Source organism: Strigops habroptila, chromosome 4, assembly GCF_004027225.2.
Source record: "Strigops habroptila isolate Jane chromosome 4, bStrHab1.2.pri, whole genome shotgun sequence".
Classification (NCBI taxonomy): domain Eukaryota; kingdom Metazoa; phylum Chordata; class Aves; order Psittaciformes; family Psittacidae; genus Strigops; species Strigops habroptila.
Genome location: NC_046358.1, coordinates 41,531,718 through 41,544,999, shown reverse-complemented (window position 1 = coordinate 41,544,999; position 13,282 = coordinate 41,531,718). Strand labels below are relative to the sequence as shown.

Genomic DNA, 13,282 nt, shown 5'->3' with positions numbered 1-13,282 from the left:
GCACAGAGATTGTTCTTTTGCAACTCAAAATGTAATTTATCTCTTATTTACTATAAGAATATATTAATTGGAAAGATGGTTGTTACTTTTTATAAAATGCAGCTTTGAGGAGCAAGGTCAAGATGTCTTTTATTGCATACTTATCTTACTAAATTGTCTTTCATCCCACTGGATAAAAAAGCAGACAGATAAAATTGAATAGTTGACAAGACCATTGACTACATCAAGATGAGTAGTGAGCAATTACATGTAAACATTTTGACAATTTCTGATTAAATTTTTCATTTCAACTGTGTTCTCAAATCTTTTAGTTTGTTTTCTGTAGAAATTTCAAGAAGCAAAGCTTTGTTTTTACTTGTGTTAGAAAAGTTACCAGTTAAGCTGACTTCTGGTCAGAGTACATGAATACTACTCCCAGGTTTATAAGAAAACAGCTCTGTGACCTTGAATTGGATGAGTCTATTTTTACAGTCTTTTACTCATGTTGCACTGGCCCAAACATGAGTAAGTTTAGATATAATTTACTTTTGAATCCAGAAGGTGCATAACCATATATTTTTTTGTCATGGACATGAACATAATATTCACTGCCACTCACAATCCACTGCTACAAATATGGATTCTGGTTTGGAAACAATATGTAACAAGCCAGCAGAAGAAGGTCACATCTGTTTATTATGAAGTATACCAATAATGTACATGTGCAGGGCTTAGTAGTGAACTTAATACAGATCCAAAACTGACAAGATAGTTAGCAAAAAAAATCATTTATATCTAAGATCTTTAAAGAGAAAACAAAGTAAAAAAGTACTCAGTTGCCAGGCTGCCAAGGGTATCAGACTTGTGTTTTGATGCTGCTAGAAATTAGGACTGGCTTTTGCAACATTTTTAAAAGCCCAAACATCCAAGATCTCAAGGCTGCAGTTCTCTTGTATAGCAGTTGTCATGCTCCTTCACTTGTCGTGCATGGAACTCTGTCCACCACAAGGAATAACAAGCTCAGCTTTCCAAGGTCCTTATTACAGCTCTCCGCCCTGCTCTGACCATCTCTTTCATTTCCTTGACTGCTTGAGCCAATGCTATACATTCCCTTTGACTTCTCAGTGCATCCTGTTTCCTCCATATATGTAAATCATAGAATCATAGAATCACAGAATCATACAATGGTTTGGGTTGGAAGAGACCTTAAAGATCATCTATTTCCAACCCCCCTGCCATGGGCAGGGACACCTTCCACCAGACCAGGTAGCTCAAAACCCCATTCAATCTGGCCATTCAACCATTCCTTCCAGGGATGGAGCATCTACAGCTTCTCTGGGCACCCTATGCCAGTGCCTCACCACCCTCACAGTAAAGGATTTTTTTCTGATACCTAATCTAAGTCTACCTTTCAGTTTAAAGCCATTACACTTTTTCTATCACTACATGTCCTTATAATAAAGCCGCTCACCAGTTTTCTTGTAGGCCCCTTTAGGTAGTGGAAGGCTGTTAGGAAGTCTCCCAGGAGCCTTCTCTTCTCCAGGATGAGCAACCCCAAATCTCTCAGCCTTTCTTCATAGAAGAGGTACTCCAGCCCTCTGTTCATCCTCATGGCCCTCCTCTGGACTTGCTCGAAAATTGACTACAACTCTGAGTGTGACCATCCTGCCAATTCCTTATCCACCAAGTAGTTCATCCATCAAATCCATGTCTCTCCAATTCAGAGACAAAGATGTCATGCAGGACAGTGTCAAGTGAAGATTGAATATTCATGAGGAAAAAGATGTGGTTTGTGTCTTAATGTCAGGTGTATTGCCAATGGTTTTTTTGTTGGTTTTTTTTTTTTGAGCAAAATAATAAAATCCATTTATTTGTGGGCACTGTTTAAATATAGAAGTATGTAAATGCATGACTTAGTATAAATTACTTATCCAGCTCTACGCTCTTTATTCATTTTTGTAAGTCAACATATATCCGTTGCTTGTTCATTCTGTAGAAAAATTGGAAATGGAGTTTTATGGGATCATGCACATGAAGAACATTGTATTTTTGATTAATCCTGTTCTTACAATATAAATATAATAAATTCAGTATCATCTATGGTGTAACTCAACTTATTTCAATCTGGAGAACAGAAAACAGAGTAGTCGCACTGAATGAAATCATACAGAGGAAGATTGAATCATTTCGCATCACTTGAGTGAACATTCGGACTGTGCTGCTGGATAAAACAAGATTCCATGGAAATTAGATTAAGTAAGACCCTGTTTTACTATGAGAGATGTTTCTGTGCTTGTCTTTGTGACAATTCATTCTCATATTCCACAGTTTTCAAGGGCCAAGACAGAGGGACAGTTTAATTTCTTGGGCTTTTTGTAAAGTACTTCAGGAAGTAACATTGACTCTGAATTTCTTTAAACTTTGTTGACTGAAAACAGAATTCCTTATGTTAGCAAGTATTAAGACAAACAGTGTGAGACAGCACCTCCTTTCTCCCACATACATGGCAAGGGAAGCTCAGCTAAGATCCATACAAGCCAACAAAGGGGATAGCAAGGGTCAGGCAAATCATGCCTGACCATTTTGGTGGCCTTTTATGGTGGGGCAACAGAACTGATGGATAGCGGCAAAGCAGTTGATATTGTCTACCTGGACTTGTGCAAAGTGTTTGATACTGTCCCATATGACATCCTTGTCTCCAAACTGGAAAGACATCAATTTGATGGATGGACCACTCAGTGGATAAAGAACTGGCTGGATGGTCGCACGCAGAGAGTTGTGTTCAATGACTCAGTGTCCAGTTGGAGACCAGTAACAAGTGGTATCCCTCAGGGGTCGGTGTTGGGACCGATCCTGTTCAACATCTTTGTCAGTGACATGGACAGTGGGATGCAGTGCTCCTCTCTTAGCCAATGACACTAAGCTGTGTGGTTCGGTTGATACACTGGAGGGAAGGGATGCCATCCAGAGGGACCTTGACATGCTTGTGAGGTGGGCCAACACCAACCTCATGAAGTTTAACCAAGCCAAGTGCAAGGTCCTGCACCTGGGTTGGGGCAATCCCAGGCACAGCTACAGGTTGGGTGGAGAAGAGATTCAGAGCAGCCCTGCAGAGAAGGACTTGAGGGTGTAAGTTAAAGAGAAACTGAACATGAGCCGACAGCGTGCACTCGCAGTCCAGAAAGCCAACCATATCCTGGGCTGCATCAAAAGAAGCGTGACCAGCAGGTCGAAGGAGGTGGTCCTGCCTCTACTCTGCTCTCATGAGACCTCACTTGGAGTACTGTGTACAGTTCTGGTGTCCTCAACATAAAAAGGACATGGAGCTGTTGGAGCAAGTCCAGAGGAAGGCCACGACAATGATAAGGGGGCTGGAGCACCTCCCGTATGAAGACAGGCTGAGAGAGTTGGGGCTGTTCAGCCTGGAGAAGAGAAGGCTGTGTGGAGACCTCACAGCAGCCTTCCGGTATCTGAAGGGGGCCTGCAGGGATGCTGGAGAGGGACTCTTCATTAGGGACTGTAGTGGTAGGACAAAGGGTAATGGGTTTAGATTTAAACAGGTGAAGTTCAGGTTAGATATAAGGAAGAAGTTCTTTACTGTGAGGGTGGTGAGGCACTGGAACAGGTTGCCCAAGGAAGTGATGAATGCTCCATCCCTGGCAGTGTTCAAAGCCAGGCTGGACAGAGCCTTGGGTGACATGGTCTAGTGTGTGGTCTTCCTGCCCATGGCAGGGGGGTTGAAACTAGACGATCTTGAGGTCCTTTCCAACCTAACCATTCTATGATTCTAAAAGAGACTTTAGTCAGCATGAAATGGTAAGCAACGTAGCATTTGCAGAAGCATACATATCTAACTCCAGACTGCAGAAAAGTTCCAGATGCTCTAGTAGATGCACCACTTCACCTATTTTTAAGCCTTTACTCTTTCAGAAATAAAAGATGACAACTGCTCCTCTGTGTTAATTGTAGGTAGTTAAGGTCTGGCGGCCAGAAGATATCGCGATGTACGGAAAGAGAGAGCCCCTCCCTGGATACTCTCACAAGCCCCATAGCATGGAGAGGGGAATTGTGGGGCGAGGCTCGGCAATACCATAAAAGGTAAAAATTGTTAACCTGCCTTCTGATTGGGTCAGCACAGGTACTTCCGTGTGGCCGAAAGGCATATAATGCCTCCTGTTGTTTAATAAAACGCTATTTGGTCATCCTCCATATTGGTGTCTGTGATCTTCTAGCCCTAAGCCAGGGGTTGGCTTAGTTCTGCAAGTCTTGGCTGAAGCAATGCAGCAACATTAATGAATAAATTCTAGCAAATTGTTTTGTTCTTTTTATTAAATAAGAGCAAAACAAGTTAACAGCTTTGCCAAGTAATAGTTGGCTCATTCACACCATCCCATCTCTATGTGCTCTGTGTGTGATTAATTTAATCATTCAAATATGGATGGAAATACATTTGTGTCAGTTAGAGAAGAAACTTCTGAAATAAAAAAGAGAGAGAGAATGAAAAAGTTAGGTAATACTATTGAAAATTTAAAAATTCTACTCAGTGCTTCAAGTGCCATTGATTAGCCTGCCTAGCAAGCAGTCCCTTAGTGTTCCTAGTTTTAAGCCAAGTAGCTTTTTCTTTCAGACCTGGGCTTTCTATGCTCAATTCTGTTCTCAATTACACTGGTGTGTATTAGGGGTAACTCTGCTGTCTTCAAAGGAATTCACACCAGTGTAACTGAGATTAAAATTTGCCCCTCAGAATTATATAAAAAAAAAGGGGTTGAAATGTTATAGGGATTTCTATATACTGTGTGAATCAATTCTAAATAAAACATGCTTTTAAGACAGTGTTAGTTCCTTATACTATTAGAAACAGTTCTTTATTTTCTTTAAAACCTATTTTAAGTTGATCACAGATTTTTAAATTGGCACATGTGCTTGTCAAAATATGCTGCTCTAAAATTAATTTTCTTTGAGGAATGTTTCCCTGAATATTGCAATCAATTAAAAACATGTTAATTTACACTCCCCGAGGCTAGATATCTATATTTAATCTTTTCAATACTTTCTAACACTAACAGCAATTTTCCTCTGCACATTGGAGTAAATACAGGGAAAAGTGGGAGCAGATTTCAAATAGTCTGTAATGCTTTTTCTTAAACAAACAATGAGAAAATTGCTAATTAATATTTTCCATTTTTGTGCACAAGCTGTGAAATTGCACTGCTGACTGAAACTAATGAATCACAGAAACTCTCAATCTTGAGAGGATTGAAATACACTAAAATTTAGTACTTGTAAATCTCAATGACATAATTTTCACAAACAATGAACTCATCACAGTCACAAATATCCAGATATGCATTCATGCTATAAATTGCAGGTGCAAAAATGCAAGTGCAAATTTTTCTGGTAGACTTGAATATGGAGCCTTTCAGTAAAACTGTGTTTTATACATGCAAACGTACAACTGAAGCATGTCTCTTAATTGAATATTAGTTTGAATACACATATAGGACCTTGTTTTCAACTGCTTGTTGCTTTGCCAGATTTGTTTTAGTAGAAATTTATCTCATGACCAAACTCAGTGGATTTTGGGAATACCATATTTACAGTCTAATCTGTAATAAATCTGAGCATATTTACATAGGGGTAAGAAAGACTTTCCTTGCAACTTGCATTTATTTCTGGCGAAGAATGACATAACTGCGTTTAGGTTAGAATCATGCAGCCATTGGAACATAATAATCTGTTAAAAACTCTCTCGTGCAGTTCTGGCTCTGGGTCAAATACAACTCTCCCAAACAATTGCCGCGCACAGTTGAGAGTTACAGCAGGCCAACTATTAGGCAGTTTGGATGACGTCACCCTTGTTGGAGGGGGAAAGACTGCAATAACATGGATGTGGGATGCTCTGTTCCAGCTGGCCTCAGTGCTCAGAATGGTCCAGGGAATGTTCAATTCATGAGTATAGATGTAGTCTATGGTGCCAACAGGAGGAATTGAAAACAGCTGTCCTATGCTCTCCATGCCCAAATTGCCAACCATGGGTAGTACAGTGGCAAGAAATTGTCAAAGAATCAGGAAAGCCTGAGACAGATGCTTCATTCTTGGTGTTGCTTGAAGGGGTAAATAACAGGATTTAGTTCTGGAATATTTTTGGGTGAAGAATGGGAGCAATGCTTAAGACAGTAATTTTTGATATGTAGGCAATCAAATTTTAAATTTCTGATAGAGCTACTTAACAACTATGCCAAGAGATTATCTGCAAACTGCTTTCAGTTTATCCTGTTGATGTTGTTCCACTTTGTTCAAAAGACAAAATCGTTAACTGGGGCAGGAGAAAGAAGGGCCTGGAGTGGTGCCAGCAGCAGACTGCTGAGCACTCTGTTGTCCTTGTGTTAGGTATTACAATGACCTAACAAAAAAGGTACAGTCTAGTCTTAAATAAGGCTTAATTTCATGTAATTTCAATAGTGTCTCTACAATAAATAACACATCCCTCCCTACAGATAATTTAGGGGACAAAACTAAGTTTGAAAGGTTTGTATACATGATTCTATTAATTTTTGGTATTACTATTTTTTGTATGTTCATTTGTACTCTTCAAAGTGCAACTACATAATTTCTTTCATGTTCTCCACACAAAGGACTTTCTTCAGCTCTTTCTAACATGCAAATGGTAATATATTTACCTGTGAGCGTGTGTTTTATTTTATAAAGTTAGAACTTTAAAATCATTCTTCTTGACTTGACTTGAGCTTCTGCAAGGTAAGCAAGAGACAGCACTGATGTTATAGAAGATGTAGTTCTCAGTAGTTGTGAAAACCTGTTCTTGAATTTTGGAGGCCAACAAAAAAAGGAAGAGTCAGCACTGCATACTACTCCTAAGCATTAACCTGTATGTCTATTCTAACTGTAAATCCATCAGATGTAAATCAAATTTAAAATAATATATAGAGATTCTAAAAAACAACTCTGATGCTTTCTTGTCCTCTTCATTATTTTCAACTTCATTTTACATCTGTACCAGATGGCTACAAAAAAAAAAAAAAAAAAGAACAGCCATATTCACTGAATCCTTACTGGTGTGAAACTACTCACATTTATAACAATTACAATGTTAGTCATACTGTAACAGGAAACACCTGTCCCACAATTCATTTTTGTCTTTCTGCCTCCTGGCTTGCAAGATACAGATTTTGTCAGTCTTTTCCTATGCCATGAATAGTATTTGACTAATGATAAAAGTCAGCAGGCTGAGCCTCAATGAGGCTGAACTCAGAACTCACACAGCAATTGCTTGCTTTTGCAGCCCAAATAGTATTTACAACTGTTCTATCTTAAGCCAGTGAGTGAATAATACATCTTGCAGAGAAACTCTCTTATCCACTTACAAAACAATTCTTTCTGATCTTTCAATTAAAAACTCTGATGAAACACAAACCTTTAAACAAGGTTTGCAAACCTTGTTTAAAATTTAACAAGTGTGAAATAAGTACGTAGTATTGTTTCTACTTCCAAATACCATAGCACTGCTGATGTAAAGACAGTGATGTTTCCCACACAGAAAATGGGAAAATGGGGAATCTCACTCTGCAGTAACAGTCTTTAGACTGATGGCTGGAACAAAAACTGGAAAAGTTAAAATCTGTCAAAGTTAAACTGGAACAGAAATTTTAGGACAAGGATTTCCCACACAACATCCTTGTCTCTAACTTGGAGAGACATCAATTTGATAGATGGACCATTCAGTGGATAAAGAACTGGGTGGATGGCCACACGCAAAAAGTTGTGGTCAACGACTTAATGTCCAGTTGGAGACCAGTAACGAGTGGCATCCCTCAGAGATTGGTGTTGGGACCGATCCTGTTCAACATCTTTGTCAGTGACATGGACAGTGGAATTGAGGAGCCCTCAGCAAGTTTGCCAACGACACCAAGCTGTGTGGTTCAGTTGATACACTGGAGGGAAGGGATGTCATCCGGAGGGACCTTGACATGCTTGTGAGGTGGGCCAACACCAACCTCATGAAGTTTAACCAAGTCAAGTGCAAGGTCCTGCACCTGGGTTGGGGCGATCCCAGGCACAGCTACAAGTTGGGCGGGGAAGAGATTCAGAGCAGCCCTGCGGAAGAAGGCCTTGAGGGTGTTGGTTAATGAGAAGCTTAAGATGAGCTGGCTTCAGTGTGCGCTTGCAGCCCAGAAAGCCAAGCGTATCCTGGGCAAATCCTTTACAAATTAGTAAAATCTGCATATATAACTATCACAATAAGAATTTTACATGTTTTAATATATTTAACACACATTTGCATAAGAATCTTCAAGAAAAATCTGGCTGAACTTTGAAAATAGCTTTTAATAGAATCTTACAAAACGTGAATAAGAAAGAGGTCAAGGGTGATCTTTCTTCAGAATGTTTGCCAGATTTTAGAAAACCTCTCCAACATCTTGATGCCTCTCTCACACAGACTATGACATGCTGTCACTTCACTAGGTTTTGTATCTGAAAAGAAATTTTCACAAAAAAAAATTCATTTATGGATTTGTTAGAAGAGCAGCCTTTCAAATGAGTGGTAAAGCTCAGAAGTGACAGATTCAATGGTTTGGGGTTGGGGGTTTGGTTTTTTTTTCTTTTCCCATAAGAGCTACCATCTTTTTTTTCACTTTTTTATATATTTCTTGTACACTTTTTTTTACTATCATGTAGTGTGCTGAAGCAGAATAGGTGTTACGTTTTGCTCTAGAAGTAGGTGTATGAATAAATAAGTGAATTAATTCTATACAGTGCTGCTTAAGATTCCTGAAGGGACTTTCATTCTCCAAGATACTATATTGTAGAAGCATATTCCTGAACTCACTCCTTTCCGGCAATACATGACTTTATGACATCTGGGGAGAATAATCTTGCATTATGAGTCCATAAAATGGCTAATGAGAATAACAGAGACACAGCTATGCAGGTAAAGTAGGACTGAACATGTGTACTTGGAAAGAGAGAAGTGATATGTCTTCCTATCCCTGCAAAGCTTCAGTTCGACAGTAGTCAAAAATCCACATTCTAAAGGGATGTGCTATTTCAAGTTATGCTGCTCATGGGCCATCCTTTTTATATTTATCCATATAGACCTGCAGACAGGCAGTAAATATAATTCAATTTAAGATACTGTAGCAGCAGACACACTTTTCAAGAATGACTCTTGCGTTTTGTTAGGTAGCCTTGACCAATCCAAACCTGTAAAAGGGCTCAAGATAACTTTGGTACTTACTGTGAAGTGAGCTGGTTAAAAAGATGAAAAGCAGATTTTCCTGTGCAATATCAACACATACAAGCTTTTGGCAATTAATTTCTCGGTTCTTTTCCATTGTGCAGCTTATTAGAAGTAGCATAAAGCAGGAAATCAGGATGTAGATCCTGGGGAAAGTGTGATATTTAAAAAAAAAAAAAAATCAGCAACAAAAAAAACCTTGTATCTGTTTTTTCTTTCTTTTAAGCACACTTTTACCAGTGATTTAGAGCTGAGTGCAGGTTCACTATGTAGTAATACAATAATGAGAGTACTCATGTTTCCTTCCTTGTTAAAAATGCTGTCTTATACGTCCTAAGTGTGACAAACCCTCTTAGCATCACTTTGCAGTTCTCAAAACATTAGAATTCACAGTGTCATATTTGATAAGCAGTGCAACATGAAAATTAACCCATTGATTGCTATTAAAATTATGATTCTTAACCACAGAGGCTGATATTGAGGTAAAGGGAATAAAAAATGTCCAAAAGGATTATAAAATGAACCTCATTTAAACCTTCAAATAAGTGCTACTGACCTTCACTGGAGCTGAAAAAATTTCAAACTATTAGATTATAATGTTTTTGAAATGAGCCTCCCATGTCCATATTTAAAATCAGGCTTTTCAGGCAGAAGCAGAGATGTCCCACTAACTTTGTTCAACTTTCTGAGCCTGAGAGGTGAATTCTATTTGACTGATTTCAAATGGACTGTCCTCTTCATACCAGCTAATAATGCTCAATTTTGAAAGTGATTTCTACCTCCTAAGTTCTGTGTGAACCATCTGCAAGTCTTACCAGCCGCCTTACGAGCGTTCTTTGATATGTTTTACCTGACTGTAGAGATCTCAAATTGGTTTTCTATTACTGAATCCTGTTTTTAGAGGCAGGGAAATTAAGTGGCTAAACATTGAAACTCACGCAGTTCAGATTCACTGTGCAGACAGTAGCTAGGCCACAGCAAAGCTAGGTTACTATAACATTCGATATAAAACTGTGGCAGAGCCAGAGGTGTTTTCAAATGTTTCATTAGAATAACATCAGCATTTTCTGAATTAATTTTCTTACTTTTTATTAAGATTCCTAGTATAAAGGCCCTAAAGATCAGTCATGCCCTGGGAACATTGTGAAAATTCATGGAAAGACTGTCCATCTATCTGCATCACTGTAGCAGCTGACACTATTTATAAGCTCAGACTCAAATTATTTGTGTTAGTGCCATAAAATTCTGCTTTTTAATCACCTGGAGGCTGTTTTAGTTCAGCTATTGGGCACTGCTCATACTCAGGAAACCAAAGGATAAATGATACTCACAGTGGCAGACCACCTGGTAGGGGGCAACAAGCAGCCCTTAGTTATGTTAACAGTTGCAGGACAGTCCCTGTTAATTGCTTAGTGGTACAACAGACTTGTTTTTCCAAGGAGCCATAGGAATTTCTAATTCGTCTTGCTCACCCCATCTACCATCCCCCAGTTTTGGGTGACAGCAGAGGTAGAGATTTCCTTAGAATACAAGACTTTAAAATAAAATGAAACACAACCCATATGTCATGTTGTAAAAAATGCAAAATATGCTGGATGTGTAAAAGCGGCACACCAGGCCATATGCTTCAGACAGAACAGCTTGCATATGTCTAGGCCTCTACACTGACTCCAGGATCTGAAAACAGTGGCTAGTCAACTCCACGCTTTCCCACTTGTTAAAACTTGTTTTGCTAAAGTCAGGTTTACATCTGAAGCCAAGGGGAAAAAAAAAAAAAAAAAAATGGAAGGAAAAAAAACCCCAGTCTGTCTTTATCAAAAACTTGAGGCTGATGATTAGCTGCTTATTTTCTGTGCTGCTTTGATCAGTCATGCTGTGACCAAGTGAAGTGGAACTGCAAGATTTTCCAGGACAGTAGTTGAAATCCAGACGTTCAGTCCACAGTCAGAAATAGAGGTCCAGTGTTTAACACCAGGAGAGTTCAGTGACGTGCTTTGTGCAGAAAGTGACACTCCGCCTGTTTTTGTCATCATCCTAAACACTTTCCTGGCACATCCTAAAAGGCTAAGCATGTTAACTCTTTTACTCAGACCTAATTCCCACAACATTAGTGTTCACACAACAAAACCTGCATGAACACTACATTAAAAGTCTGTTTCAGTCTGGCAAATGCCAGGAAATTCTGGAGTCATTAACCTTCCTTATTGTGCACAGTATTATGGAGGTCTTTGAGCAGGATACTTCACATACAGTATCCTATGTGGTATAAGAGCTAAAATATGCACAATTAAGCAGGCTAATATTCAGCTTTAACCTCTATGATTTGAAGATAACATATTAGCAGAGCAGTTGAAAGTTCCTTTTTATATATGAACAGTGCAAATGGCAGGGGGGTTGGAATTAGATAATCTTAAGGTCCTTTCCAACCCTAACTATTCTATGATTCGATGTTTGCACATTTAGGCTGCAAAATAGGCTTTTGACGAAAACATGTAAATTCAGAATACACCTAACCTTGATATTGTAAATCATTGAAAAGAGACAAAGAATTTAACCAGCAAGTTTTTCACTTGTGTGTGTCGCAGACCCCACATAAAATCAAGTGACCATTTTCAACACTGTGCAAACCAGCTTCTGAAATGCTATGAGAATTTTTGCAGAATTATTTCCCTCAACTAAGGACTTTCAAGTCAAGATGCATTTTCTACAGGACATCAGACTGTATGATATTACGGCATCTTCTGGCTTTAAAGCCTTATGAATCTGCTATTACTGAAGTGAAATCCCAAACTCCCAACTTATGGTTGCAAACTTCAGTTTTGCATTTTATCTTTACTTCACTTGAGTGAAGGTTGCTTCTTTCCCAGAAAGAATAAAGCAAACATGGTTTTGCTCAGTTTAGTATTTTTTTCCTTAAAATTTATGGCTTGATCACAAGTCCTTTTCCCACTGTAGCTGTGTCAGTGAAAGATTTCTTCATGCCAGCCTCTTGTCACTATGTCCACTGGGACGTTTCCAATTTATCTACTAAGGTGCTTTGTAAATGGTCCCTTATTTGTTGCTGTCAAAATGAATAGTGTTAGAAAAACCCTGCTCATTAGACTAACTTTGTAGTTTCAGACTGAAGTGGGGCAAAGGGTATGCATACAAACAGGTCATATCTAGCAGATCTGAGGGAGAACTACTGCCTTATGAGGAGCGGAGATGTGCAGTTGCAGTCTGGGTGGCTAAGGCAGGAAACCCCTCCAGCAGACCTGCTGAATCCCTTCAAGAGGACATATGATCAGTCTTTTCCTCTGTAAAATCCGTATGGTGCTTTCATATCACCATAAAAGTTTGAAAGTATTCAGAGTGGAGCTAATCTTAACTATCAGGGAGTAAGCACATAAATCAGTAGACTCTGTCCAGAAAAGGATCTCTATCTATGTCCTCAGACCCTGTCTGCTGTGCAACAGTCAGCCTTAAACACGTTTTATGTATAGCTTTGAAATAAAGACATTAAACAAAATAATAATCTATACAGTCATAAGAATCCTGCCAGGAGAGTTAACAAAATATCTTTTCTGTTTATACAGTGATGGTCTAATAATCTCTTGTTTATCTAGATGTGTGTTTAGTTACTAGTTATTGCTTTTATTTTCCCTGGAAATGGACAGACATATAGAAAAGTGGATTTTTATACTAGACATCAAGTATTAGATTTATTTTCACCTCTTTAAGGTAAATCAGAGCTTTTTTCCTTGTGTTTTCGTGGGTAGTATGCATTCTGTTTGAACAAATAAATGAATTAACATTATTAATGTAGCTAGCTGATTTGATTTTCAAAGAAATTTTCCTTGTAATTGCAGATGGAATTCAAACAAGTTTGTCAAACCTATCTAAAAAGACACTAAATCTATCAATCATTGTTACTAATGTAAGTCTAGAAGTTTCTTCAAATAATACTAATTGTTATTAATTTAAAATTCCATATGGATATCACAACATGTGAATTTTAAAAGGGCTTACAGTGGGGTAACTCAGTACCTACTGAAAGTAACAGATACAGCA

General features: G+C 38.6%; 1 long non-coding RNA gene across 2 annotated transcripts in view; it reads right to left on the bottom strand.

Annotated features, from left to right (window-relative positions):
* LOC115606525 overlaps nucleotides 1–13,282 on the bottom strand; it is a 55,137-nt gene that overhangs the window by 16,163 nt on the left and 25,692 nt on the right. For both annotated transcript variants that reach the window (XR_004389899.1, XR_004389898.1), the window contains exon 4: nucleotides 9,233–9,378. This is a non-coding gene — a long non-coding RNA (uncharacterized LOC115606525). The remainder of the gene's footprint in view (nucleotides 1–9,232; nucleotides 9,379–13,282) is intronic.